The sequence below is a fragment of the Nicotiana tabacum genome, chromosome 11, assembly GCF_000715075.1.
Source record: "Nicotiana tabacum cultivar K326 chromosome 11, ASM71507v2, whole genome shotgun sequence".
In the NCBI taxonomy this organism is placed as follows: domain Eukaryota; kingdom Viridiplantae; phylum Streptophyta; class Magnoliopsida; order Solanales; family Solanaceae; genus Nicotiana; species Nicotiana tabacum.
Genome location: NC_134090.1, coordinates 66,546,475 through 66,570,029, shown reverse-complemented (window position 1 = coordinate 66,570,029; position 23,555 = coordinate 66,546,475). Strand labels below are relative to the sequence as shown.

General features: G+C 43.9%; 1 pseudogene; it reads left to right on the top strand.

The window, feature by feature from the left end:
- The first annotated feature begins 1,163 nt into the window (after window positions 1-1,163).
- LOC107801830 (cytochrome P450 78A7-like) lies at window positions 1,164-23,148 on the top strand (annotated as a pseudogene).
- Window positions 23,149-23,555: the final 407 nt, after the last annotated feature.

Here is a 23,555-nt window from a genome sequence, read left to right as displayed (position 1 = left end):
AAGATAGACAGAAGAAAATAAAGTAAACCAGTATATTAAGATGATTTCTCGTGTCCTTACAAATAATCCATTCTCTCCTTTTTATAGCTATCTCAAAGATATACGTTTTGCCTTTGTCATAATAAGGTCTTTATAGACAATTAAAGACATTAAATGCTACGTTACATAATCATTGTAATTTAATACAGATTCTCTAATTTTTTTAGTATTTAATACTTATTAAATACTGTATCTGTACTCTCTTGTGTTGTCAGATTCATTCTCCTTGATTTTTGGGTATAAATAGGTAGGAGCGTTGAGTCTTTTGAATAACTGCTCGTGCCTCTACTTGTACCTCTGCTCGTATCTATTGCAACTAGTGCCTCTTTGCAAATCATCACTCGTTGACCAGCCTTCGTGTCATGATATGTCATCTTCCAATCACTTCAATATGTAAACTCAATTTTCTCAATATAGTAAGCAGGGTACATGCAAGGGTTTCCTTCCCGTTGAATCTTATTCATACATATTATTATTTCAAATATTGAAATAAAAAAATACAAAAAATCGCGTAGGAGAAACCTTATCGGTGAATTTTTTTTTTTAACTCTACAGGAATGGTCTATGGTCTAACTTAATACTCCTACATTCATGTAGACCGTTTATGTATCGTATAATTCTAATTTTGAGAAAGGTGACGTGACATAATTCGTACATATTTAGGTAAACATGAATAATATTATTAATTATTTTCCCCAATTTATCTTTAGTATTTCAGTTAGTTTTCTAAAACAGTTATAATCTCTTATCACTATTATATATGGAAGTTCCATTAATATCTTTTGACTTGAAAAAACAAAATCCAAACAATAGTCCCTGGATTTTTTTTTATAGCAAGATAATAATCAAATAAGGTGACCATATATATTTTATGGTAAGATATTCAAACAAAATGTTGTGTACCTATGATTTATCCCAAGATTCTAATGTAATAGATTACTAAAACCTTTTTAAATATGATTACTAAATAGGTTTATGGTTAGTCATTGAATTTGACTCCATTTTCATTGATGGCTTCCTTCCAGTTCCCAGCCTATCTCATCAAACTTTTCATTTTCCAACATCACAAATTCCATCTGTCTCTCAATATCTCTTTCTATAACATTTCGCTTTCCTGTTGTCTCATGGATTTGACTATGGTGACAACGGACTCCAACTGGTGGGTTTTTACACTACCTGCTTTTCTCGGTTCTAAAAATCTTCTTGATGAATACATAATCATTTCCATTGTTTTAGCCTTTCTTTCAATCACTCTAATCACCTAGGCTTGTTCTCCCAGGGGTGTAGCTTGGAAAAATGGTCGTAATCGTAATGGAAAAATCCCAATTCCTGGACCCCGTGGTTTTCCAATTATCGGTAGCCTTTTCATTCTAAGTCGTGGCTTGGCTCATCGCTCTTTAGCCTCCGTAGCTTGGACTCATCAAGCTAAACAGCTTATGGCTTTTAGCCTTGGTTCCATCCCTGTAGTTATGTCCTCCGATCCTCAAATAGCTAAAGAGATTTTAACTTCTCCTCATTTCTCCCATCAAACAATCCGTTAAGAGCCTTATTGTATACGGTGAATCCGGGGGCCCGATTTTTCCCGTCGTTAGGTCGTCTCGCGGTCATGCTCCTCAAGGCTCGAAATCAAGGTAGAGACCCACCCTTTGGGGTCGTCATGAACCGGCCCCAGAGGACATTACATACTAACAGCTATAGTATGCGAGAGGGGAATTTCCAAGGCACACGGCTAAACCTGACAAAGCTGACCTATTCGGGGCCTGTCCCAAGGTGTCACGTCCAGCCGTCCCGTCTCCATGCCTTTACAGTTAATGCATTTTGTACTATAACGGGTTTCCCTTCCTATATAAAAGGGATCCCCATCACTTTGTAACTCTCGGCTGCTGTTGCTCCAACCATTCTAAACAAGATCAATAAGATCTCTCTCTTTTCTCTCTAACTTACTCGCTCGAGGCTACTCTTTCCATTTATTGCTTTCATACTTGTTCTTCATTTATTGCTTGATATTGGCCATAAAGAGCCTTCTTTAATTATATCTTAACTGTTATCCCCTTCCCGGTTACCCCCGATAGCTCGAGCTCGAGCCGGGTATCGACCACAAGGTCTTTCATCGATCAGTCCGAAGCCTGGGTCGCAAGCCCCTCTATTTGATTACTGCCCCGTTTTAACTTGTATTTCATCATTAAAGTTCATACGCCTAGCATCAACTGCTCTAACAACTAGCATAAAAATAGATCACGTTTTTTTAGAGTCTCAATTACAAATTTAATTGTTATTACCATTTTCATGGTAAACAATTTGGTGCCCACCGTGGGACTAAAAATAATAGTGATTATTTTCTTGCTGGTTTCGTTACACAACGCAAGTTATCTTTCATGCTTTTTCTTGCCCAAGATCTTCGATTTCAGGACAGAGCGCCTAGCTCGGTGAGCAAAAGGGGGCACCAGAACCTTGAAAACAACAGAGAAAAGGACACGACTGCTCCAGATGTCGGCACACCACCGAACTCAACCCGGGCAGAAGGAAAGGTTCTCCGACATGATGTCCACATGATTATTGGGGGAATTACCCAAGGACCCATGTTCAAACGAACGAGAACGTCCACTACGGAAGAAGGACTGACCCGAAACCGCATGTCCGAAGACACCCTCATATTCAGCGAGAAGGACCTCGAGGCCATAATAGAACCGCACAATGACGCACTGGTGATCTCGTTTCTCTTAAACAATACCAGGGTAAAGCGCGTGCTCGTGGATCCAGGCAGCTCGGCCAACATAATTAGATCAGAGGTAGTTGAACAGCTAGGGCTGCTCAATCAAGTCATTCCCGTCCCTCAAATCCTCCACGGCTTCAACATGACCGGCGAAGTAATGAAAGGAGAGATCACCCTCTCGATCAACACGTCCGGCGCGATTCAGAACACCAAGTTCCAGGTCATCGACGACGACATGAGGTACAATGCATTACTTGGCAGGCCTTGGATACACAGCATGAGGGCAGTACCCTCAACCTTGCATCAGGTGATAAGGTTTCCCACGAGGGAGGCATCACAACCATACATGGAGAACAGCGGGCAGCGAAAGAAATGTTCGCGGTCCACCATAAGGCGTCAATTCCCATGTGCCCAATCTCGGACGAGGATAGAAACATATAGGCCCCCGAGGACGATGAGGAAGATTTCTTTGCCCCCCAAACCTTTGTCGCCCCCGAAGAATTGGATGCGACCAAATCGATAGTCGAAGAGCTGGAGCATACCATTTTAATCGAGCACCTCCGAGATCGTAAAGTATACTTAGGAACGGGGTTGACCCCCAAACTCAGGACAGGGTTTATTCAATTTCTTAGTAATAATATCGACTGTTTTGTCTGGTCCCACCTAGATATGACAGGAATCCCGCCGGAAATAACCTCCCACAGGCTGAGCGTTGATCCCAAATTCAAAGTAGTAAAGTAGAAGAGAAGACCGTAGTCCGAGGTAAAACATGCCTTCATCAAAGAAGAGGTAGCGAAACTTTTTAAAATTGGATCCATTAGTGAGGTAAAGTACCCCAAATGGCTGGCCAACGTAGTAGTAGTGCCCAAAAAGGGGACTAAGCTAAGAATGTGCATAGATTATAAAGACTTGAATAAGGCGTGCCCTAAAGATTCATTCCCATTGCCTAATATCGATCGTCAGATCGATGCTACGGCCGGCCACGATACCCTCACTTTTCTCGATGCCTACTCGGGGTATAATCAAATCCAGATGAACCCCGAGGATAGGGAAAAAACCTCGTTCATCACAAAGTATGGTACATACTTGCTATAACATAATGCCCTTGGGGCTAAAAAAACATAGGGGCAACGTACCAGCGCCTAGTTAATAAAATGTTCGAGCATCAAGTAGGTAAATCAATGGAGGTATATATTGATGATATGCTAGTCAAGTCCCTGCGCGCAGAGGACCATTTGACCCATTTGCAGGAAACTTTCAATATCCTCAAAACCTACAACATGAAGCTCAACCCCGAGAAGTGTGCCTTCGGAGTGGGTTCGGGCAAATTCCTGGGCTTCATGGTTTCAAACAGGGGGATCGATATCAATCCCGACAAGATAAAAGCCATCGAAAAGATCACAGTGGTTAACAATGTAAAAGCCGTCCAATGGCTAACGAGGCAGATAACGGCCCTGGGCAGATTCATCTCAAGGTTATCAAACAAAAATCACCATTTCTTCTCTCTACTCAAAAGAAAGAGCAACTTCGAATGGACTCCAAAATGCCAACACGCCCTAGAAAAACTACAACGATACCTGACTAGCCCACCTTTGCTGCACACGCCCAAGGAGGATGAAATGCTACACCTGTACCTGGCCGTGTCTGAAATAGCGGTAAGCGGCGTACTGGTTCGAGAGGAGCAAGGTACATAATTTTTTGTTTATTACGTAAGCCGAACCTTGGGGGGTGACGAAACCCAGTATCCCCATCTAGAAAAATTGGCTCTCGCGCTGATAAGCGCCTCGCGTAAGCTGAAGCCATATTTTCAGTGTCACAGTATCCATGTTCTGTCAACATACCCCCTCTGGATCATACTGCATAAACCTGAGTTATCGGGTTGATCGGCCAAATGGGACATTGAACTCGGAGGGTATGATATTGAGTATCAACCTCGAACGGCCATCAAGTCCAAAATTCTGGCGGACTTCATGGCTGATTTCTCGCCATCCCTCGTACTTGAGGTAGAGAAGGAACTTTTATTGAAATCAGGCACATCCTCCGGGGTATGGACCCTATTCATAGACGGTGCAACAAACATAAAAGGATCTGGGCTCGGTATAGTCCTAAAGCCACCCATTGGTGGCATAATTAGACAATCCATAAAAACAGCGAAATTGACTAACAATGAAGCCAAGTACGAGGCTATGATTGCAGGCTTAGAATTGGCCAAAAGTTTGGGGGCCGAGACTGTCGAGGCAAAATGTGATTCGCTCCTCGTAGTGAGCCAAGTGAACGGGAGCTACGAAGCTCGAGAGGACAGGATGCATAGGTATTTGGACAAAATCCAAGTTGCGTTACGTCGCTTCAAAGAATGGACCTTAGTCCATGTACCCCGAGAGCAGAACAGCGAGGCTGATGCCCTCGCGAATCTGGGATCTTCTTCTAAGGAAGAAGACCTACTCCTCGGAACGGTTGTCCAACTATTTAAATTAGTGGTCGAGGAAGGTCACGCGAAGATTAACTCCACCAGTCTGACATGGGATTGGACAAATAAATATATTATTTCTCTAAAATACAGGAAGCTACCCGCAGATCCAAAAGAATCGAGGGCCCTGCGAACAAAAGCAGCCCGGTTCTCGCTCGACAAAAATGGGAATTTGTACAGGAAAACTTTCGATGGCCCCCTGGAAGTATGCTTGGGACCAGGTGACACAGATTATGTACTCCGAGAGATCAACGAGGGCACCTGCGGAAATCATTCCAGGGCCGATTCCTTGGTTCGAAAGATGATCAGAGCGGGCTAGTATTGGGATAACATGGAAAAAGATGCCAGAGAATTCGTCCGAAAATGCGATAAGTGCCAGAGGTTTGCTCCCATGATCCACCAACCCAGCGAGCAACTACATTCCATTTTATCACCATGGTCATTCATGAAATGGGGAATGGACATCATCGGCCCTTTGCCGACGGCACCAGGTAAGGCTAGATTCATTCTATTTATGACTGATTACTTTTCAAAATGTGTGGAAGCACAGGCCTTCAAGAAAATAAAAGAGAAGGAAGTCATCAATTTCATATGGGATCACATCATATGCCGGTTCGGAATCCCATCCGAAATAACATGCGATAACGGGAGGCAGTTGATAACTAGGAATTTTGACGTGTTTTATGCTCCTTCCTGCTTACGCTTTGATTATAAATTCTTACAAAATAGTCCCAAAAGGCTCATAAGTTGTGCTTGATTGCAGGTTTGATCGACAAAGTGACGAAATGTCAAAGATCGACTCAAAAGGAGTGAAACTTGCTCAAGTACCAAAGACAAGGCAAACTCAGGACAAAAAGGCCTAGTGCGGCCGCACTACACTTTGTGCGGTCCACACTAAGGGATTCAGAGAGCTGACAAATCGAGCTTCAAGGCAGTGCGGCCGCATTAAATCTTACATGGTCCGCACTGAAGGTTCCACGGCCACATTGCCATTATGTGCAGTCCGCGGAAGAGAAGATCAGAGAGATGTAATTTGACAAGGATCAAGCCAGCACAGTCCGCGGTCATGTTTGTGCGGACCGCATTAGAGACCTCCGCGGTCGCGATCCATTCTGCGCGGTTCACGGAGCCTGAGTTAAAAGAGCCAAGACTTCAAGTCCAAGAGCCTAGTGCAGCCGCAGTCCATTCTGTGCGGCCCGCACTGACCCCGCAGGGGCATTTTTGTCCAATTTTTTCAGCTTAGTGTAAATAGAACATTTTTCTATTTTTAAGGTATCAACTATTATCAGAACTTAGATGCGCTTGTAAGAAGCCATATTGTAGCCATTTTGGGCAATTTAATTTAGCTTTAACGATAGAATCTCTGTATTTACTTTAGTGTTTAATTAATATGTCTTCATCTATTTCTCTTTTTTTTTCTCTTCCAGCATGAGTAGCTAAACCCATTAGCTTGGGTTGTGGCTCAACCCTAGTGTGGGTAATTGATGAGTGTTGTGATTTAGGGCTAGATTGACTATGGGTGTTTGTTATTTGGGTCAATTTTATGGTTTAATTTATGAATTGGTGGTTGCAAACACTGGTTTATGCTAAGTTGACTGGGCTTTTCTTGAGAAAGAGAGCCTAAGTCTCCAAAATTGACCCAACAAGGAATTGTGATGGACTCAAGAGAATTGATAGTCCCAATTAAAGGGTTAAACCTCGAGAGAGTAATTATCCGACTTGAACCCTAGTTGCTTGAGCAAATTTGCCTACCCATTTGATCTTGAGAAAGTCAATTGGGCAAAATCACTCTCTCTGCCGAGAGGTGTGAGAGTGGGTAAAATCGTGCAACGGTTATAGCATATTTCTCCAATCATGTTAATCATGCCTTAGAAGCAATTACCCGTCAAATAGCCACCTAGGTGAAAGTCACTACCGTAGTGCCTTTCTACCCATTAGATACAACTCTTAGCAATTTTCGTTTAGCATAGTCTAGTTGCATTTATAATTAGTAGTTGATAATAGTAGTTTGTTAAAAGAAAACCAAAAATGATTGGAAGCGATATTTGGAACAACTACACAATCCCAATACAAATAGATACTCGACTCCATTCCTAGCTCCCTGTAGAAATCGATCCCGACCCACAAATCGGGTAAAAGCTATTGCGACCCTCTCTTCCTACTTTTTAGTAGAGCGGAGTAGGTAACGATCACTTTTTGGCATAATTTCCGGGGAGGAGGGGAGGCTTTGTGATGGACTTGAGATTAATGATTCATTTCCCGACGAACAACTCATTGCGGTGTCAATGAATGATATGCCATGGTTTGCCGATATTGCCAATTACCTTGTGACTGGAGTAATCATGTGCAAGCTCTCTTCTAATAAAAGGAAGAAGCTCAAGCGGGATAGTTTGGATTTCTATTAGGATGAGCCATACTTGTCCAAGATTTGAACGGATGGTGTGATTCGTAGATATGTCCCGGAGGAAGAATAATTGAGTATCTTAGAGGCTTGCCATTCTTCACCCTGTGGTGGCCATCATGGTGGGGTAAGGACCGCCTCGAAAGTTCTTAGTTGTGGATTCTATTGGCCCACCTTGTTCAAAGATGCGGTTGATTTTGTGAAGAGGTGTGACGAGTGCCAAAGAGCGGGCGGAATTTCAAAAAGGGATGAGATGCCTCTCAATACCATTCTTGAAGTGGATATCTTTGATGTTTGGGGCATCGATTTCATGGGTCCATTTGTTAGCTCTTGTGGGAATACTTACATTCTCGTGGCGGTTGACTATGTCTCAAAATAGGTTGAAGTCTTGGCTTTGCCTAACAATGAAGCCCGGAGTGTTGTTGCATTTCTTAAAAAGAGCATCTTCACAAGGTTTGGCACTCCTCGTGCGATTATTAGTGATGGGGGTCTCACTTTTGCAATAAAGCTTTCGACACATTGCTTCCAAGTACAGTGTCAATAATAAGGTTTAGACCCCTTGTCATCCTCAATCTAGTGGTCAAGTGGAAGTCTCCAATAGAGAAATCAAAAGTATCTTGTCAAAGACGGTTAATGCAAAAAGGACTGATTGGTCGAAGAAGTTGGATGACGCTCTATGGGCTTATCGGACGGCTTACAAAACTCCGATTGGGATGTCTCCATATCGGTTGGTGTTTGGGAAAGCATCCCATCTTCTGGTTGAGTTATAGCACAAGGCCATATGGGCTTTGAGGAAGTTGAACCTTGAATAGGATGTTGCAGCTAATTTTCGTGTTGAACAACTCAATGAACTCGATGAATTTAGATTCCATGCCTACTCCAGTTCGTCCTTGTATAAGGACAAGATGAAGTACCTTCATGATATGCTCATGGAAAGGAGTTGAATGTAGGTGATTTGGTTCTCTTGTTCAACTCCCGGTTATGTCTGTTTCCGGGAAAGCTCAAATCCAAATGGAGTAGACCGTTTGAAGTTGTGTTTGTGACCCCTTTTGGTGCTCTTGATTTGAAAAACAAAAATGGTGAAGTCTTCAGAGTTAATGGGCACCGAGTCAAGCATTATCTTGGAAAGTTTGATGACAGCCACGTGGTGGCGCTGCTTCATTTCAAATGATGTGATGGTAACATGCGTCGTGCCGCGACGTTAAATCAGGCACTTCTTGGGAGGCAACCCGTGTCTTTTTCTTCTTGTTTTCTTTGATTTTCTTTGTATTGTAGGTTTGATTTTTATGCTAATTGGCTGTGAGATGTTGCAGGGCTATGTTGATGCAGTGTAAAACATGATGGAAAAATTGAACACATCTCTGAAGTTGCCAGTGCAGCCGCACTACACTTTGTGCGGTCCACACTAGTGTGAGCCAATATGAGGAGTCTCTAAAGTTTGCCACCGCTGCCGCATTACATTTTGTGCGGACCGCGGTGGACCTCTGCGGCTGCGGTCTGTTTTGTGCGGACCGCAGAGGTTGCCTTCTCAAACTTCTTCTAAACAAACCCAGCGCGGACCGTGGTCCATTTTGTGCGGCCGCACTGGTAGGTGAGAATGGGTGCCAGCGGTTGTTCTATAAATAGACCTCCGGGGCCCCTGTTTACACTTTTCACAAAATTTACACTCAGAAGAGACTAATCACTGTTCATACTTCTTCCTTGCTCGTAATTACTCATTTGCTTTGTGTTGATTCTTTCCTGCTCAATATCTGGTAACATTTTACCTAACTCTTCTTAGTTTAATTATTTAATTTCATTTTAGTTTCATTTCTATTAGCTGGTAGCTTTTCTTCTCCTGTAATTCTTTAGTTTTTAGGTTAGTTAGTTCAAATGTTAATGTCTGGGTGCTTGATGAGTATAATGCATTGGATAATTGAGTAGCGACTTTAATTAGGTGAAATTTGAACTGAAAAAATCAAAAATTAGAAACCCTAACTCAATGCCATATTTGGGCACCCTCCGCGGACCGCGGTCGTGTTTGTGCGGTCCGCGGTGCCCTTGTGCGGTCCGCAGTACCACTTTGTGCGGACCGTGGTGATGAACTTATGCAAGGTGACCTTCAGCCCAGTGCGGCCGCACTGGCCCACCGCGGCCACGGTACCATTCTGCGCGGTCCACGGTGGTTATATTCAGAGGGGGTATTCTGAGTCCCACTTGTGTGCGGTCCGCGGTGACCTCAGTACATCCGCACTTCTTTTTGTGCGGTTCGCACTGACCTGTTTCTGCAACTGTGTCTGCAACTGTCTGTTTCTGTTCTGCAATTCTTATTGCACTAATGTCTCACTGTCTCTGCTGATACTAACAAGTTAGATGTTTGTGTTTGCAGACAATGGTTAAACAACTAGGGAAAGGCTCAAAACAACCCGACTGAGGTGATTCCTCTCGGGGAAGGAAGCAGAGATTGGTTAAACTCACTCCCCAGGCTCGTCAAAACATAAAGAAGATGAGAAAGACAATTAAGGTAGCTGATGGAGCCTGTGATCTATCGAGGAGTGAGTATCTGCCCTCCCAAGATATCTCGTCAGACTCAGCACCAACACATTTCTACTCAAGTTTTAGATTGACAGATGACACTCTTCCACCATCACCCACTGCCCAAGCACCAGGGCATGTTTCTACTGAGTCATCTGAGGGCTCAGCAGCCAACAGTGGTGAATACTCCACCTCCCCCACAGCTTCATTATCTAGGGAGGGTGCAGACGGAAGTGAGGAGGAAGTGCAAGGGGATGAGGAGGTAGCTGAGGGTGGTGAGCCTCAGGTTGGTAGCATTGCTCGAACTAGAAAACCCGAAGTTTGGGAGGATAGGTTCGTGAGCCAGGTGGCGTAACACAAATTTAGAGAGTGGTGGCTAGTGAGAAAATTGATACCGGAGCGGAGTTTCATTGACAGAGATCTTTTACCCCACAACCCTAACGTGCATAGACAGTTCAGAACGGGAGTGGGGTAGGAACACTTTTTTTATGACTGTGTGGATGCCAATGAACGCTTAGTCAAAGAGTTCTACTGTAATGTAGCCCACATCGTAAAGGGTTCCAAAGTGACTAAGGTTCGGAACCTCAAGGTGTTGTTTGATGGGAAATCGCTCAACGAATACGTGGGTTTCAATGAGGAAGATGAGTCTCTCTATATGGCAAAGCTGGAGATGGGCGAGGAGGTCCGTACATGGTTAGCTCAGTACTTGGCAATCCCAGGTACCGTTACGGAGTGGTTGACTATTGGGGTTAAAATATTACGGAGGACCCTAAACTTTGAGGCGAGGGCTAGGAGACATTTGTGTGCAGCCGGTTAGACCCTACTACCCATGACCAGACACTTCCTCTCCATCGGGCTGTTTTGGTTGCTTCCATTATGGCGGGGTACCCCATCAACGTAGGGAATGTGATGTCCCGGATCATTTCTATAGTGGGTGCCGAGAGCGATCGGAACTATCCTTTCCCCAACACCCTTACTATGTACTTCCGGGACTTGCAGGAGGACAAGAGACCATACGACATCAAGGTCAAGGCGACAACCCCGTTCTCCTGGTACAGCTTGAAGGGGAATGACAACCCCAAGGACAAGAACTACAAAGCCCCTGCTTCTGCCTCAACTGGCTAGTCTGAAGAGACAGTTGTGGTAGAGACCCCAGCTGAGCCTGCCTCCACTCATACTGAGATGCCTCCTGGACCTTCCACATCAACAGGCCCGGAGATCCCATCTACCTGGGCTCGTCCCATCACTGCCCACCGGCTGAGCCAGGCCTTTCTGAGTATAAACAACTGGATGCAGACTACCTCATCCAAGTTGTCCACATTGACTACCACAGTAGAGGCTTAGTCGGCTCTTCCAGCCCACAGGTGCCCCAGTCGATAAAGGATGCTTTGAAAGAGATACTTGAAAACCAGAAGAAAATCCTCACTACTCAGGAGACATTGACCAAGGTAGTCGATTCACACAGCAAGGCTCTCAAGGAGCTTGCTCGGTATCATAAGAAGCTTATGAAGACACGGGCCTCCAAGGTGTCCGTGAAGGCACTGAGGGTTGATGTAGATAGACTGAAGGTAGACCAGCTGCCTTTGGACCTGTTGCTCGATGACCCAGTCTTAGCAGCTCATCCACAGCCGGAGCAGCCCCAGAGGCCTCCAAAGAGGAGGAAGATCCCTAGAGCAGATGATGCCATCATCCAGTTGGTGGACCCACCAGAGGCTTCCTTCAGTCAGCCACAGGATGTACCAGTTCCACAGCCTGTCGAGGTCCAGGCCCAGGTCCTAGTAGCAGCAGAGTAGACCACCGGGAACCAGTCTGAGATTCCCGAGCACACAGAGGACCCAGGGACCGCACATGATCCTATGCAGACGGACACGACTTAGGGAGTCTTCATATCCTTTCTTTATTTTATTTTTGGTGCTTATTTGATTTAGTTGGCATTGGGGACAATACCAGCTTTTATTTGAGGGGTAGCCCCCTTTATCTTTGGATGATTGTATATATACTGATTTAGTTTATGCTTTCTTGATTTTCATTTGGTCTGTATATAATCTTACATTTAGTTACTTTTATCGCACTTTTTATCTTTCATTTGGTCTGTATATAAAGTTACATCATTGTATATATTCATTCCCCATTGTATATTCAAATCCCCTATTGTATATATTCTTTCTATTTTAGCAAAATTTTTCGGTTTTAGCTTCTTAATTATATTCGTAGCTTTTTGTTTTGTTTTTGACGCTTTCAATAAGCCTTTGGTTTTCTTAATGCCACAGTTCTTTCCAAAGGTGGAGTATTGTGTGAACCGGGTGGCTCTTCCCGATGATGGATGGCGTGACAACCTTCTTAAGGGTTTGAGTCCGTTTTTGTTTTTATTTTTGGTAGTCTATAGTTAAGGGTACCTCAAGAAAAGCTTCATTTGGGCCTAGCACATTTGCCGTTGATCCCATGGTCAAAGACAAAATGTTGTGTTTAGGATGGTAAAAGTCGTGACCTTGAGACTCTTGTGTTGACCAACAATCATCAAGTGGTCTTTCGGGACCATTGTGTGCTCAAATCGTATCTAAGGTTGTTGTGGGCCCCCGACTATATGTCTTTAGCAATCCTTTAGCTTGTGTGGTGAGATCAAATCGCGAGTCCAAGTCCCGAGCCATTGGTCTAGAACTTGCCCTGAATATTTGTTGAGGCGAAATCTTAGGTGAAATTTGACTTGAGAAGTGATTATAGGCTCTCTTTGATCTAAATGATAGTTGAACTATTCCATAGCCTACCAATGATATGATCCCTAGTAAACCCTTTTGAGCCTTAAATATTTTTCTTTCAAAAACTATGATACAAGCCTATACCCGTTCTAAAAGATACCCTCCCTTGGCACCCGATCTTTCCTTGAGCACATGAAAAAAGTATAAGTTTGGGGGGAGAGACGAAGAAGGGAACAAAGTGGTAAAAGGTACAAAAGCGAAGAAAAGGAAAGCAATGAAAAAGAAAGAAAAGAAAAAGACAAAAAAAGAAAGCCCAATGTGAAAAAGAATAAAAAGGGATTCAAGAAAAGCAAAAGAGAAAAAGGTGTGGAAAGTTGAAAAAGGAGAAACGTTTTGAATTGCATGAGAAAGAGTGACAGTGTATCTCTCTAACCCCTTAGAATGGAGTAAGATGACTCAAAGAGTCAAGAGAATTGTGCCAAATGAATCAAAAGAAGTGCTTAAGGGGAGATGGAACATACTTAGATCTAAACATGTCCTACCCTGAACCAAAAGCCTTCACAATGACTCCATAAAAGCCCTATATGATCTTGAGTTGAATGAAGCTTGCATTAGTGGATACTTACATGAGGGGCAAGCATATGGTACTTAGAGCCGGACTTGTGACCTTTCCTTGAGAGAGATGAGTGAAGTCTCATTGACCTCGGTTTGTGTGCTAATACTCTAAAAGGTGAGGTTTGCTTAGGGAGAGTTGAGGATATGTGAGTTTGGGTTCCACAATGACCGAAGTAATTGAGAGAGTTCTTTGATATAATGAGTCAACTCTTGATGCTCTTGTGTCACACTTGATCCATGGTTTATCAAAGGTTAAATGTTGTTAATGATTCATTCGTATTGAGGGCAAGTGTTAGTCTCAATAGATGCTTGTTGAGGTTACTTTAGGATAGCTGAAAATACTTGGATTTTTCCTTAATGGGTGGGTCTTATTTTATTTGCTTGAGGACAATCAAAAGCTTAAGTTTGGGGGAGTTGATAACTATGAATTTTGACGTGTTTTATGCTCCTTCCTGCTTACGATTTGATTATAAATTCTTACAAAATAGTCCCAAAAGGCTCATAAGTTGTGCTTGATTGCAGGTTTGATCGACAAAGTTACGAAATGTCAAAGATCGGGTCAAAAGGAGTGAAACCTGCTCAAGTACCAATGACAAGGCAAACTCAGGACAAAAAGGCCTAGTGCGGCCGCATTACACTTTGTGCGGTCCTCACTAGGGGATTCAGAGAGCTAACAAATCGAGCTTCAAGGCAGTGTGGCCGCATTCGATCTTGTGCGGTTCGTACTGAAGGTTCCATGGCTGCATTGCCATTATGTGCAGTCCATGGAAGAGAAGATCAGAGAGATGTAATTTGACAAGGATCAAGCCAGCGCGGTCCGCGGTCATGTTTGTGCGGACCGCATTAGAGACCTCTGCGGCCGCGGTCTATTCTGTGCGGTCCACGGAGCCTGAGTTCAGAGAGCCAAGACTTCAAGTCCAAGAGCCTAGTGCGGCCGCAGTCCATTCTGTGCAGCCCGCGACCCTGCAGGGGCATTTTTGTCCAGTTTTTCCAACTTAGTATAAATAGAACATTTTTCCATTTTTAGGGTATCAGCTATTATCAGAACTCAGTTGCGCTCATGAGAAGCCATATTGTAGCCATTTTGGGCATTTTAATTTAGCTTTAACGATAGAATCTCTGTATTTATTTTAGTGTTTAATTAATATGTCTTCATCTATTTCTCTTTTTTTTCTCTTCAAGCATGAGTAGCTAAACCCATTAGCTAGGGTTGTGGCTCAACCCTAGTGTGGGTAATTGATGGGTGTTGTGATTTAGGGCTAGATTGACTATGGGTGTTTGTTATTTGGGTCAATTTTATGGTTTAATTTATGAATTGGTGGTTGCAAACACTGGTTTGTGCTAAGTTGACTGGGCTTTTCTTGAGAAAGAGAGCCTAAGTCTCCAAAATTGACCCAACAAGGAATTGGGATGGACTCAAGAGAATTGATAGTCCCAATTAAAGGGTTAAACCTCGAGAGAGTAATTATCCGACTTGAACCCTAGTTGCTTGAGCAAATTTGCCTACCTATTTAATCTTGAGAAAGTCAATTGGGCAAAATCACTCTCTCTTCCAAGAGGTGTGAGAGTGGGTAAAATCGTGCAACGGTTATAGCATATTTCCCCAATCATGTCAATCATGCCTTAGAAGCAATTACCCGTCAATTAGCCACCTAGGTGAAAGTCACTACCCTAGTGTCTTTCTACCCATTAGATACAACTCTTAGCAATTTTCGTTTAGCATAGTCTAGTTGCATTTATAATTAGTAGTTGATAATAGTAGTTTGTTAAAGGAAAACCAAAAATGATTGGAAGCGATATTTGGAACAACTAAACAATCCTATCTAAATAGATACTCGACTCCATTCCTAGCTCCCTGTGGAAATCGATCCCGACCCACAAATCGGGTAAAAGCTATTGCGACACTCTCTTCCTACTTTTTAGTAGAGTGGAGTAGGTAGCGATCAGCAGTTCATCGGGAGCAAGGTAACACAGTTCCTTGAAGATAACAAAATCAAGAGAATCATGTCAACACCTGACCATCCATGTGCAAACGGCCAGGCCGAATCCACAATAAAACCATCACTCAGAGCTTAAAAAAGAAACTGGAGAGCGCCAAGGCAAAATGGAGAGAAACGCTGCCTGGGGTGCTATGGGCATATCAACAACTTCAAAATCAAGCACCGGGGAAATACCTTTCTCTCTAGTGTACGGCACCGAGGCATTGATACCGGTGGAAGTCAGGGAACCAAGCGCCAGATTCCAGCACACTAATGAGGGCTCGAACAATGAGGCCATGACAATGGCCCTCAAGCTACTCGATGAAAGGCGGGAAGCCTCGCTGATTCGGATGGCTGCCCAGAAGAAGAAAATTGAAAGATACTATAACAAAAAAACAAATCTCCAATTTCGGGATCGGGGACTTAGTCCTAATGAAGGTTACTCTCAACACCTAAAACCCCAATAAAGGAAAGCTAGGCTAGAATTGGGAAGGATCGTACCGTGTCCTCGGGTTAGTTGGCAAGGGATCCTACAACCTTGGCACCATGGAAGGCGAACAGCTTCCGAGCAACTAGAATGTATCGATGCATAAACGGTATTACTGCTAGGGCACCCGATCAGATAATCCCGCAAAGATCCTCGGGCAAATGTTGCACTCTTTTCCTTCGATCGAGTTTTTTCTCGAAATGGGTTTTTGCCGGCAAGGTTTTTAATGAGTCAATGTCCACACGCCACCTAAGAAGGACTCAACAAACCTGCCGGGTTTTCTAAATGACAAATGGGGTTCCAATAGGAAATGATGTACCGGGCCAAACGGTCGAGGTCGGGCTTACGGCAACACAACGACATGTATTTACGCCAAGCAATTAAAGAATATCTTTTGCCAAAAGCATCTCTTACTCCAAAGAAAATCCAGCATGCTCACGGCAAGGATCCATCCATCGAGTACGTCCCGAAATACTCGGAGACTTAGCATCAACAATTTGGCACCCACATGACCTCAGGGTCGGATCTCCATGTTCATAAGACCCCAACAAGGCAATTCCGAGCTCACGAGTAACGGCCTTCAAGCCTAAGCAAACTCAATGACTCGGAGACTATCGTCAATCGCCATCTACTGATAAACCTGAGGCCGTAAGACCCCAAGCGGGCAAACTCTGTCTAGCCAGATCTATTTTATACAACAACAAAAAATTGTAAGACCTCAATAGGCATAAAAACTGTAAGACCTCAACGGGCATGAAAAAAACTGTAAGATTTCAACAGGCATGAAAAAACTGTAAGACCTCAACAGGCATGAAAATTTTGTAAGACCTTACTACAGGCATAAAACTCAATTCCGAAGTTTAGGCTATATGTCACATTTGTAAGACTCCCGAAAGGGTATACCCTCGATATAGATGACTAAACTACCACACTCAGGACCAAAAATGGCTACGGCCAAACACAAATGACTACGGTCAAAACGGCTGTATCAGCCAAATTAACGCGACTTGGGGACGCCTAACCGTTGCTAACAAAATCACAGGCCATTACTTCGAATCTACTTCGAAAAGAACCGGTTAAAATAGGCTACCCTCGATAGGCAAACGAGCTTTGACCATGTCAGCTCCAAATTGCGAAGGCTTCGAGCTACTCGGCCTACGAGCTAAACCTTCCGAGGTGCTCGAACATTGCCGCTACCGACTTGAAATCGAGGTTCTTTCCGAACCGACGATGGGTCAGGCAAAAACATTTCAAAAAGTCCTTAACGAGAGGAAAACAAAGCCTACATACATGCCTAAGGTCAAGAGCGTAAGAGCCATTGTTGCCAGCCAAACAAGCCTCAGGGCCATACACTAAACGGCCGCAATGACCAAAAGCGTAATAGCCACTGTCGCTAGCTTAAAAATTTGAAAGCTTGAGGGTCAAAGTGAGCTCGAGTCGTAACCTGATTCGGAGACCGGATCCAAAATAGTTTACTATACATGCCTAAGGGCAAGAGCGTAAGAGCCATCGCCGCCAGCTTCATGATCCTCAGGCCACATACATAAAAGGTCATTTCGCCCAAGGCATAAGAGCCATTGTTGCCAGCCCATGCAAATATAAAACTTGAGGATTGAGCTCGAGTCGAAGCCGACTCGGAGACTGAGCCCAAAACAGTTGAGCAAAAGTATAAGAGCTCTGATGGTAGTTTACATTAAAGGTCGCATCGACCAGGCGCATGAAAGCCCCCGAGCTTGCCTAACGAGCCACAGGGCCATATCGCAGGTCTAAGGTTTCTTGACAATTCTTGTTGAATTCCGGGCAAAGAGGGGAATAGAGGAAATAAAGCCGCAGGATTCACTTTATACACATGCCAGTATGAAAATACTATATACAAACAGGAAAATCAACAAAAATCCTAATCTATTGCCAAGTCGGCATCCTCAATGGCTCTCCAAGGGTTGCACCCAGGTAATTACGAGTCCCCCAATGGCCCCTTCTCAACGGCATCTTCTCTCCCCAGGGATTCACCCCCAATTTTAGCACCACCCGAGCTGCCTTCCGACGCGCCCCCAACGGTCCGCTTTTGGGAAACCGGCCAGGCACGATTTGCAGCTCGAGGTATAGACTGGCTAGCCCCCTCAAATGCCTTCTTAATGCAAGAATCTACAACAATATCTCCCTTCCCCCTCTCCGTGTGAGTATACAAGCGCCTCGGCCTCGACTTTGATCCAAAACAATGCAGCCACTAGTTTGGAATGGAGACCCTTGTACTTGTCACTATCCTCATTCGCATCCTGGAGTTGACGCTCGATCAAGGTTACCTTCCCCTAGAGGTTGTCACTCTCGGAAGCTATTTCGTTTATGTACTGACTAAGCTTAGAAATTTCAGTATCTCTGGCCTGAAGCTCCCCTCTCAGCAGGGCGTTCTCCTTTTCAAACTACACAAATTAGGCCCAAGAAGTTAAAAGCAGTGGAATCTCACAAGGGCTCGAATAATAGTAAAAATGGGGGATGAGTAACCTGCTCGGTAAGATAGGCTTTCTCGCGCTCGTGGCAGCTCACCTCATCCTGATACTGGGTGAAAGCCTGGTTATAAAGCACTTTAGCCTAAAGCCATGTAAAAAGACAAGTTAGAAAAACGAAATCGGAACAACCCAGAGCGGCGGACAAGGTTAGCAAAAATTACCCGCTCGCAAAGTCTGCCCATCTCGCCGAAAATGAATGAAGCATCAACCTCGGGACCTCCCTCGAGAATGGTTAGTGACCTCTCGAGTGAATCTCCGCCTTTGACTAGTGCTCCTACTTTAGAAGGCTATTCACGCAGGACGTCTTGCACTTCGTGAGACGGTAGGATCTCTTCTTGAGGAGAATTAACAACAACCAAAGGGTTAACAGGATCAGCCAAAATCTCCGTTCCTTGTTCACCATGGACCCCAGATCTAGGCCCCTCAAAACTGACCACCAAGGGCGTCCCAGCTCAGGAAGAATTCCGGCCACCTGCCAACTCGGGGGTAGTGATCGATACTCCATCCATTGCCTCACCACAGCAAAGCTGGGCTACAGCGGCATCAGACTCCGATCCGGGAGCATCCATCCCCAAGGCCTGAGGGTCGGCTGAGTCTATATGCTCTTCGGGGGACGTTGAGAAGCTGTTTTATCCCTCACCTTCAGCTCGAGGATTTCACGTCGTATCGGAGGTCAGAACTACTAGGTCAACCTTGGAATATTCCGCCTTAACCCTCTTGAGCTCCGGAGGCCCAACAGGCAAACTCTCCTACCTTTTCTTCTTCTAGCCAAGCACCAGGGTGTCCCCTCCAACGGGCGGTGCCTCTTTCGTCAAAGGGATTTCCCCCAGACCTACATAAATGCAGAGGTTAAATGCAAAGGATGAAGAACTCTACTAACAACGATCTACGTCAAAGTATGCGGATGCAACAAGGCTCGGGGCTCACCATGGTCTTTAGCTTCCCACCGAGCTCGGGATAAATCTTGCCACACTCGTTCGGTATATGGTCAAATTGAGTATAAGCGGCCAACCCAACCCTGGAGATTCGACACCGCACTAAGGTAGATCGCTATAGTTGAAAAGGCAGGAAAAGAAGAGTTAGATGCTTGAAGAAATATCGCCAAAAAGAAGCAAAGACAACACGTTTACTTACGCCCAGCGTTCCACTTCTCAGGGAATAGCAGCTTTTCCACTGGAATCAGGTCAGACGTCCTCATTCGGACGAATCGGCTTACACATCCCTCGTTCCCGAGCTCCTCGGTGCAGGCAAAAAAGGATCTCGGGGCTCGCCAGCGAAGCTTGATTAAGCCCCCACGGAGAAGACGGAGACTATACATCCGGATCAGATGGTTGAGGGTGAAGGGCATCTCCTCTATCATGTTCGAGTAATGCCTGATCATATAAACCACGCGCCAGAACGAAGGATGAATTTGGCCTAGAGTCACTTGATAACTCCGGCAGAAGTCGAGAATCACGGGGTCGATTGGGGGCGAGGATGGCCCCACCAGTCCCAAGGTAAATGGGTAGGTATATACACTCAGAAAGCCGGATTTATGAGCCAAATATCTTCCACCCGAGCAGGAATCTCCACAAGCACGGCATCCCCCCAGCGACAGTCGGCCCTCACTCTCCCGACATCTGTTATCGAGCTGATATACTGAGTTAGAGGCTCACGATGCCCTAGCCTCGAGGAAGGTCTCTCGGCCTTGAAATCGGAGGTCATCGCAAAGGATCCTGGGACACATTCCTCCGCACAGGGAGGAGTAGCCGCTTCGCCTTGAGAGAAAAGTGAAGAGGATGAACCTGCGACCTTCTAGGAAGCAGAAGTGGAAATTTTTGCCATCCTTGGGAGATTCTGAAGGAAGAAAAAGAGTTGTGTTCCTGAAAGAGAACAAGAACGAAGGAAGAACAAACCTTATTAGGGGTTTTTTGGCACAAGATGGGGTATAAAAAGAAAGAGGGAAGTATTTATAAAAGCACTGTGTGCACATTGAAGGAAGCCAAAAGGCAGCCAACCGCTGTAATCAATGTGAAACCTGCAGGAACAGCATGCGTATTGCATCTTGGCACCTCGTAGCCGTCACTGATTGTAAGAACATCGAAGGAAAAAGAAGTTTAGGATCATTTCTTACCACTTTCACTCTAACAAATGCGGAGACAATCTGTATACGATGAATCCGGGGGCACGATTTTCCCCATCGTTAGGTCGTCTCGCGATCATGCTCCTCAAGGCTCGAAACCGAGGTCGAGACCCACCCTCGGGGGTCATCAGGTACCGGCCCCGGAGGGCATTGCGTACTAACAACTATACTATGCGAGAGGGGAATTCCCAATGCACACGGCTAAATCTGACAAAGCTGACCTATCCAGGGCCTGTCTGAAGGTGTCACGTCCAGCCGTCCCATCTCCATGCCCTTACAGTTAATGCATTTTGTACTATAACGGGATTCCCTTCCTATATAAGGGGGATCCCCATCACTTTGTAACTCTCGGCTGTTGTTGCTCCAACCATTCTACACAAGATCAATAATATCTCTCTCTCTTTTCTCTCTAACTTACTCGCTCGAGGCTACTCTTTTCATTTATTGCTTTCATACTTGTTCTTCATTTATTGCTTGATATTGGCCATAAAGAGCTAGCCTTCTTTAATTATATCTTAATTGTTATCCACTTCTCGGTTACCCCCGATAGCTCGAGCTCGAGCCGGGTATCGACCTCGAGGCCTTTCATCGATCAATCTGAAGCACGAGTAGAAAGCCCCTTGGTTTGATTACTGCCCCGTTTTAACTTGTATTTCGTCATTAAACTTCATACGCCTAGCATCAACTGCTCTAACAACTAGCATAAAAATAGATCACGTATTTTTAGAGTCTCATTTACAAATTTAATTGTTATTATCATTTTCACGGTAAACACTTATGTTTAGCCGAGCCATTGGATTCGCTCCTAATTAAACTTACTGGCGTCTCTTGCGCCGTATCGCTTCTTCGCATCTCTTTGCGCCGAAGCGAATTGCGGCGCATGAGACGGGCCGTCAACTTGACTGCTCTATTATGATACATGACATAGTAAATGAGCAGTTGCAAAATGGGACAGTTTCTTTGAGGAAACATTTGCAGTTGGCTGCTTTGCATAATATAATGGGAAGTGTTTTTGGAAAGAGCTATAATAAAGACAGCAAGGAGTTAGTGGAGCTGCAAGATATGGTGAAGGAAGGATTTGAATTACTGGGTGCTTTTAATTGGTCTGATTATCTTCCGTGGCTTAGCTTTTTCTATGACCCTTCGGGTATTGTCCAACGTTGTGAAGCTCTTGTGCCACGTGTACAAAAGCTCGTCAAAACCATTATTGAGGAACACAGGTGTAGTGCTATATCCAAAATGGTGTCGGATAATGCAGATTTTGTGGGCGTTCTTTTGTCTCTTGATGGAGAAGAAAAGCTAATGGAAGATGACATGGTTGCCGTTCTATGGGTACGTAAAAATAATATATTTACATAACTGTAATTATTCACATTAAATATGGGTTTTAAATAGGGTGCCAACACGTTAATTTCTGGCAAAAGGTTATATATTAGTTTCAGGCGGACCCAGGATTTGAAGGTAGGGGTATCTTATTAAATTATTCAACCAGTGCCCTAATCAGACTTTTGATCTTAAGAGTTCCACGAAAAATATATGATCGTTCTCAACATATATATACATTATGATTAGTTGTGTTTAATTTTTTAACATGTTCATAATATCCTGGTTGTTTAAATTCTTTTGATTAGTCAACTTTTTACAAGTGTTGACGTGTAATGGTTCTTAATTTATTGTTGTAATGCAGGAAATGATTTTCAGAGGGACTGACACTACATCACTTCTAACTGAATGGGTGATGGTGGAGCTTATATTAAATCCCAAAGTGCAAAAGAAGTTACAAAAAGAAGTTGATAACGTTACAATGGGAAAAGTTGTGACTGATGCTGATGTTACTCGGATGCAGTATTCACAAGCGGTTGTGAAGGAAACTCTGAGAACTCATCCACCGGGTCCACTTTTCTCGTGGGCAAGGCTTTCTACATCTGATGTTATGTTAAGCAACGGCATGGTTGTTCCCTCCCACACGACAGAATCCACTTGAGTCCAAACCTGAGCGGTTCATAGTGGTTGAAGGTGGTTTGATGGTGGACGTCAGGGGTGGTGACCTTCGTTTGGCACCGTTTGGGGCCGGAAGGAGAGTATGTCCGGGGAAGAACTTAGGGTTGGTCACGGTGATGTTATGGGTGGCAAAGTTAGTGCAGAATTTCAAGTGGGTGGAGGATGGAGTCCACGCAGTTGACTTGAAAGAAGTTCTGAAATTATCACTGCTGTGGCTATTCATAGGAATGTTCCGTTTTAGGGGTTCTGCGTGTGTTTTATTTTTTTATATATTTTCTACATCTCTGAACCTTATAGATTGAACTTGATTGCTAAATTGGGACAGGATATGATAAGTAGTATTCCTGCACATAGTATGGGCTCCTATTTCGAGTCAAAAACTTAAATAGTGCCAAAATTGGCACAAAATACGTTTCTACTGTTAAAAAAAAGTTACATAAATACATAAAACGCAGTATAATATTGTGTTTTACTTTAACGGAAAGTTAGTTGTTAAAGTTAAACGCAGTACTATACTGCGTTTTATTAAAAAATTATTTTTTTCAGGAAAATGCAGTACAATACTGCGTTTAACTTAAACGCAGTATTGTACTGTGCTTCCCTATAATATTTGGGCCCACTTCTGCAGGACTGCAGAGAATTAATTTTTAGTGTACTGCGTTTACACTGAAATGTATTATTATACTGCGTTTTACTCTGATTTTTGGGCCCACCAATAAGTATTTTGCGGATAACTGACATAACAATAATTCAAATAGATAAAACGTGGTATTGTACTGCATTTTACATGGCTCGGACTTGCCTTATTTAAAGGCGTTTCAATTTTATGAAAATCCATTCAATACTTTCTTCAAACTTCTGTTCATACTTCTCTCTTCTTCTTATCAATCATTTTTTATAATGTCTGAAGAGCCAAAAATAAGGGTTTCATTATATTGGGGGGGGTGAGATTGTGCTAGAGAATAACTCTGTGAGGTATAGCTCACCTCCACAGTGTCATGTTAAATTGCTGCT